The following is a 7,831-nucleotide window of genomic DNA, read 5'->3' as shown; positions in this document are numbered from 1 at the left end:
GGATCCACATGGATCCTCAGGATCTTTGCAATGGGTCACCTCAAATTCACCATCAGATCACATAGCATGTCCATAGCTACAGCCTGCCCCCCAAAAATCACGTACCCACTGTTGCCTGGGGCTGCAATGGTGCAAAAACGTGGTTACAAAGCATGGATCTACATGGATCCTCAGGATCTTTGCATTGGGTCACCCCAAATTCACCATCAGATCACATAGCATGTCCATGGCTACAGCCTGCCCCCCCAAAATCACGCACCCACTGTTGCCTGGGGCTGCAATGGTGCAAAAACGTGGTTACAAAGCATGGATCCACAGGGATCCTCAGGATCTTTGCATTGGGTCAGCCCAAATTCACCATTAGAGCACATAGCATGTCCATGGCTACAGCCTGCCCCCCCCAAATCACACACCCACTGTTGCCTGGGGCTGCAATGGTGCAAAAACGTGGTTACAAAGCATGGATCCACAGGGATCCTCAGGATTTTTGCATTGGGTCACCCCAAATTCACCATCAGATCACATGTCTGTGGCCACAGCATGAAGCACAAAATGATACATCCACTGTTTCATTCAGAATGTTTTTTCCCTTGTTTTCCTCCTCTAAAAACGATGTGCGTGTTATGGTCAGGTGCGTGTTATAGAGCGAAAAATACGGTAATCGCATCGTAAACAATTTTACTTGCTGAGAGATGGCTATGGAGCAATTTTATCTACACTTTTTTTATCAGGCCAGTGGCCTATCTAGTACAGTATCCTGTGTTCACAGCGGCCTGCTAGATAAATCACGTGAAGCCGCCAAGCAGAACATGAGTGCAAGAGCATTCTCTGGCTCCTGAGGTTTCCAGCAACTGGCATTCAGAGGTATAGTACTTCCGACCACAGAGGCAAAGTGTAGCCATTGTGGCTAGTAGCTGCTGAAAGTCTTCTTCTCTAGGAATAAGGCTATGAGGTCACAGAGACTGAAGTGCAGATTGCATACCCAAAGTATCTGAAGCACTCATTTTACATGAAATACATCACAGCATAATGATTTTGCTTTCCACTCCTTTTTATACACTAAGCCAAGAAGCAAAAATAAATAAATAAAACACAATGTTTTGGGAAGAACCAACTTCTGGAGCAGATGTGATTGTTTCAAGCATGTCTTAATTTCACAGTTATTTGAGAAAGGGCTCAGTTCCCAAAGACAGTAAATTGTTTCTCTTAGAAAATCTACAATTTAAATTGCTTTAATTACTACAAATCTCTAAAAGAATCCTAATGAGAAATATTTCCTTCGATCGGTTTCTCAAAAGAATGGCAGTAATTAGCTCTATAGGAACGATAGATTGCTTTCTAAATTATCCATTTTCCAAGTCTTCTTTTTCTAATCCAATTTCCAGACCCAAAGTGATGATGATGAGGTGGCTACCTTTTTCTGGTTTAATATATCTCACTGACAAGAAATAATAGACAATAGCCCCAATTTTCTCCCTATTTTAAATATTTCATTGTTTTCTTAATTTATGACCTCTTCATGATTTTCTCTCATTCACTGGCAGTCAGATGTATCTACTATTATTTCCGCAGTCTCCATGGTTATCATTTAACTAGTTTATATATTAACACCTCATTTTTAAAAGAAGAAAAACACTAGATTCACCACCAGTACTTTATTCACATGTCTTAAAATGTGATTATTATTTTTTTTTAAAAAAAAGGTTCGCAAAAGTCACCTCTAAATGCAATCCAGGAAGTTAAAGTAATATTTCACTCTGACATGTTTCATGTTCTTTAAAACTGACATTTTCAGACCATAATGGGAAGGGACTAGAATCCAGGATGTATTCTCAGTGCAGCTTACAACAATAAACAATGAAATACAATGCTGTTGACAACTGTTATATCTTGGACACAGAACACAGAAAAAGAATACAAACACCTAGCTTAAAACATCAGGGAAAATAAAATTAAAAGTTTTTGCCCTATGATCAAGAGGTGTAGGGCTTAAAGATCAATACCAGCATTTTAACTGAGCCAAAAACAGAACAAGTTCCAATGAAGTTGTTTAAAAACAGGTATGATGCACCTTGCCACCTGGTCCTTGTTAAAAAAAAATAGCTCAGCCCCCAACATCCCTTAGTGTGAGGGCTCCTCTTTGATATTTGTGTGTTGATCAGGAAGATCTGAAGGGAGTGCCAGTGTCCATTTGACTTAACGTGGCTGGAAGTCTCAGGCTGCGTACACACTAAACCATTTGTAGCCCCCAAAATGTAGTTTTTGTGAATCCAGAATTATTCATGACCATCTTCTTCATGCTGCTTTCAATCTAGGCTGGATCTAGGAACGTCTAAGAAGCGATTCAGTTAAATGTGTTGTTAACTCATTCAGGGAAATCCGGTAGGGAAAGATGGGACTCCACAGAGCTATCTGGTGTCACAGTGTTATATCACATATACAACACATATAAAAGGAATATATTTACCAATCTAGCTGAGCACCTAGATTGATTTTAGATCCTGCCATCCACAAGGGTGGTTGGGGTTATTTGATGCACATTTGAAAACCCGCCTGTGGACTAGGCTCCCCATGCTTTTTCCTCCCTGCACATACCCCAGGTGAATGAAGGAAGTGGTGATTGCAGTCTTGGTATACACCTACTCACACTGCCATTGGGCAGGTGTGTATAAACCCCTACCTCCAGTTGTCAGAAGAAGAAGAAGAAGAAGAAGAAGAAGAAGAAGAAGAAGAAGAAGAAGAAGAAGAAGAAGAAGAAGAAGAGGAGGAGGAGGAGGAGGAGGAGGAGGAGGAGTAGTTTGGATTTGATATTCTGCTTTATCACTACCCTAAGGAGTCTCAAAGCGGCTAACATTCTCCTTTCCCTTCCTCCTCCACAACAAACACTCTGTGAGGTGAGTGGGGCTAAGAGACTTCAGAGAAGTGTGACTAGCCCAAGGTCACCCAGCAGCTGCATGTGGAGGAGTGGAGACGCGAACCTGGTTCCCCAGATTGCAAGACTACCACTCTTAACCACTACACCACACTGGCTCTCAACCACCCAGATCTGCTTTCATCTGTTTCTGAAAGGACACACTGTGAGGGGTAATGCAGAATCAATGTGCAATGAGGCTTTTATATTCAGAATGAAACCAGTTTCTCAAGAAGTGCTTTTTGGGGAGGGGAGAATATCCAATAGATGTAGGTTGTGTGTGGACTGTGTAGACAGAAGATAGAAGTACACTTTCTCCATTGATTCCAGAATAAAATGTTGTGTTTACTGCCTTGTTGTCATCTGGGACTCTGCCTTATCGGGATTCATAATTGTGTGGAAGCTTCCAAGTGTGCTTGATCTAGTTCTTTAGGATCAGTTTATTTACACTTGATTTAAAATTAAATGAATTTGTTCAGTTTGTTCATTTCTCTCACATTATAAATTTCAGTCATTGAAATAACCGAGTCTGACTGCTCATTTTGCAGAAAAGCAATATGCACTTTCTCGCAAACATGCCAGCAGGAAACATGTCTGAATCTTTGTGCAGATTTCTGAAGACAGTGATAAATGTCAGGAAATAAAACCTGTCATGTTGTATTTGAGGTAGCAAAGGACAGCACACATTAAGCCTCCAAATTTGGGCCTATATATCTACAGAGTCTTTTGTGTTGTTCTTTTTTAAAGTAGGACGTCAAAAGACAAAGTTTTTGAGATGTGTTCTAAGCAAGCAACACTGTGGTGGGTGGTAGCGACCATTTTTGCTGTTTCTCAGGACAAATATTTCAGAGATTTAACTCTCTTCCCCCCCTACCCTGCCTCGACTTTCAGGGCTCCAAAACCTTTTGCAGTGCAGTAGGTCCTGTGGTTTCTTCCCCACAGGTCTTTGTCACAATAGTAGGAGGGATTGCTTTTGTCTTCCTGTCTTCATAATACGGTGAAGATTAGAAAGGTCACCGCAGATACACTGCGAAAGCCTTCAGTCATCTCTATCGCCTTTGTCCTCTTAAAAATCGTGTAATAAGATGACAAAACCAGCACACTCAGAGGGGCAGTAGCCCACTGACACTCATTCTTAAGCAGGCGCCTACAGCTGGTCCAGAGGGCGCAGAGCAAATGCACGCTGAGCCGCTGCCTGCAGAGCTTTTGTCCTCTGCTTTGCTAGGGATGGGAGATGCATCTTCCACTCGAGTTTTCAACAAGTTGCAAGTGCTGATTGGCAAATCTACTTGTCTTATTACCAGCGCTGTCCACTGTTAAGAGGCCTTTAGCTATCCATTTTCCATTTTCAAAGACTCACCTCTGTATCGCTAGAGAACTGTTCAGGACTGTTGACAGTCACAAGGGAATGCTGCTAACCCCACGTACTGCTGAAAAAGTCCAAAAGTAGGAAGTTGTCATTATTTTCATATTCCTAAACCCTATGCAAAGCTTACTGAGAATATTATTACATTCTGCAAAGATTAAAAAATACAACCACACACCATGTAGTGTTGATTTAATGCCCTTGAACTAGCTCACGCAAGCTATTACAAGGGTGGCCATTGTGGTAAGATGTTGTGGACTACAACTTCCAGCAGTTCCATTCATGCCTGGGCAGTCAGGGATGATGGGACTTGTAGTTGCCAACTTCTGGACATTAGGCACCCCAGAGTTATTCCTTATGAATAACACAAAATTTGCAAAAGAACAGCATCTTCCTGCAGCCACTTTTGCATTGCTAGCAGTGAGCAATCAATTTGTAGTTCAGAAAATAAGAGATTAATTTTTCAATGAACTTCATTTTTTTTCTACACATTTGATACTTGGAGGCTATAGTCATGAAAAATGAGAATGTCTATGATAGGACTGCGATATGATCATGTGGTGGTGATGATAATAATAGTAAACAGTTCATTATAGCATACATCAAAGAAATACGAGAACTTGTTATGCAAGAATTGCTTTAAGAGAGCTAGATATTCCTGTCCCTCCAGTGCTCAACCCTAGGTTGCCCTGCCAGGTAATCTATTTTCCTGTGGCAGACACTGGAGCTTCACATGCTGCCTTAACTATGGTCCTTCCAGAGGCATTGGCTTCTCTAGCAGATTGGGGACCCCCAATCCCAATGCAATGTCACACGCACAACATCGCAAGGTGCCAGGGGGCAGAGGCAAACACCCTCTGAAAATTGAGGAGGCCCGCTCCTCTAAAAAAATTCTTTTTTGGGGGGAGGGGGAGAGACTGCCTCAGCCCCTAGGAGTTGCCGCCTATGGGTCCTTCTGTGTGGGGTGCCCATAGGGCTCACTCAGGGCCGGATTTAGGTTTGATGAGACCCTAAGCAACTGAAGGTAATGGGGCCCTTTATATGTGATATTTTAGGGAGAAGGCTAGCAGGTGGGGCCCATTACTTACATCATAGGAGCCTACACAACACAAAACACTGTTGCTGTATGTAGGTTTTATTTTATTTGTTTTTTTATCTTATATTTTGGTAATGTACATCCAATTTAATTTTGGGGGAGGCAAGAGAGTGGAGCCCTAAGCTATAGCATGTTTAGGTAAAGGTCCAGTCGTGACCGACTCTGGGGTTGCGGCGCTCATCTCGCTTTATTGGCCGAGGGAGCTGGCGTACAGCTTCTGGGTCATGTGGCCAGCATGACTAAGCCACTTCTGACGAACCAAAGCAGCACACGGAAACACCGTTTACCTTCCCACTGGAGCGGTACCTATTTCTCTACTTGCACTTTGACGTGCTTTCGAACTGCTAGGTTGGCAGGAGCTGGGACCGAGCAACGGGAGATCACCCTGTCGCAGGGATTCAAACCGCCGACCTTCTGATCGGCAAGTCCTAGGCTCTGTGGTTTAACCCACAGTGCCACCTGCGTCTCTCTATAGTTTATACATAAATCCAGCACTTGGCTCACTCCAATTGATCATTTTAGGGTTTCTGTGGATTGGCTTCACAGGTAAAATGCCAAAATGGTAATGATTACATTCTAGTGTGATTCATGTCTCTAGCCCATAGAGCAGATGCCCCTTTAAATGTTGCTGAATGGGAGCGCCCATCTTCCCTGCTCTTGGGCCCTGCTGCCTGGGGCTGGTAGGATTTGGAGCACAGTGGCATATGGAAGGCCCAGGTTAGCCACCCTTGCCATAGAGGTATATGTCTATTTCAAAACAGCTTTACCCTCATGTACCTTTCAGATAAAATCAGCTCTGTTATAATCAGCAGGCATTTTCATCGGTGTCCATCAAGGGAGATAAGTACGGTATGTGGAAATAAGTTTCTCCTCCTGTAATGGTGTTGCAATGCTCATGCAGGCCTTGTTAAACTGGCTAGATTCATAGTTCATTGTGGACAGGATGAATGTGTATCTCCATCCAGCGGACATTTTTATTGTGTGTGATTATTTAAGCAGGATTTGAGCCAGACAGGGCCTTTGCCCTCTGTTTGAGAGAAAATTGTACTTAGGCATGATTGAGGCTTGAAGTCAGAAAATGCTAGCCTCATATGGTCTGTCTGTCCATCTTTCTCTGTGTGTTTCCTCCTTTATGAAACCTGAGTATTTATTTTCTCTCCTCTTTTATTATGTAGGCTTGATATAGGTAAAGGTAAAGGGACCATTAGGTCCAGTTGTGACTGACTCTGGGGCTGTGGCGCTCATCTCGCTTTATTGACCAAGGGAGCTGGCGTACAGCTTCTGGGTCATGTGGCCAGCATGACTAAGCCGCTTCTGGCGAACCAGAGCAGTGCACGGAAACACTGTTTACCTTCCCGCCGGAGTGGTACCTATTATCTACTTGCACTTTGACGTATTTTTGAACTGCTAGGTTGGCAGGAGCTGGGACCCAGCAACGGGAGCTCACCCCATCGCAGGAATTCGAACCGCTGACCTTCTGATCGGTAAGTCCTAGGCTCTGCGGTTTAACCCACAGCGCCACCCGCATCCCAAGGCTTGATATAGTTTACAGCTAATTGCATGCATTAAATAGGAAAAACGCTAGGTAAGTATATATAAAAAATCAGTTGAGGGGTTGCAGATAGGAATCCTGCTGCTTCTATATACATCTCCCTGGATTCCCCCTCTGTCTAGGAAAATGTAAGGACTGTAGTTCTTTGACAGTGAACAGGTCTTTTATATATATATATATATATATATATATATATATGCAGGTTTTGGTGTCCTCGGGTGTCTTCCCGTGTAAAAGTTGGGGTGTCTAGGCGACGTTTCGACGAGGTCTCACTCGTCATCTTCAGGCTGGTGCTTTCGGCTTCTTGTTACTGGAACAGAGCGGGATCTCAATGTTTGAGTTCCTATAAATACTGTAGAGGGGGTGTGGTGTCTAGCCTCCAATGTTCTGGGCAGAGAGGAAGTTCCCAGGCTAGTGTGCCTTTTCTTCTTTTGTTCCTTAATTACTTGAGAGATACCTTGAGTGATTTCTTGAGTGATATCCTGAGTACCACTTAGGTGGGTCATTAGGTGTGGATTAGTTGCTAAAGTCTTTGTGTCTTGACCTCTTGAACTTTGTGAAGAGTTTTCCTGAGAAGATGGCTGTATTGCACTTAGTTGTGCTTTGGCTTGGCTTCGTGTATAGGGGCGAGCTGTGGTTTTGTGGCTTGTGTCAGCCAGATCTGTGTAGGGATTGCAGGGGGGTGCAGCATCCGGAGGTGCCACCATGGATTGGCTACTGGATGGTGTCAGTAATTCATCTGTGGAGAGGGTCTGGGTTTGGGTCTGGTGTGGTTGATTGGTGTTGGCGTTCTGTGTGCCTCTGGATCTGGTGTCAGTTTTTGTGGAGAGGGCTAATTTCCAGATGTCTGGCAAGCGGGATGTGTCGTCACGCTTGTTCATGTTGTGAGGGTGTTTCTCTATCTCG

This window comes from Podarcis gaigeae (assembly GCF_964106915.1).
Source record: "Podarcis gaigeae genome assembly, chromosome: 1".
Taxonomy (NCBI): domain Eukaryota; kingdom Metazoa; phylum Chordata; class Lepidosauria; order Squamata; family Lacertidae; genus Podarcis; species Podarcis gaigeae.
This window is presented reverse-complemented; position numbering follows the sequence as displayed.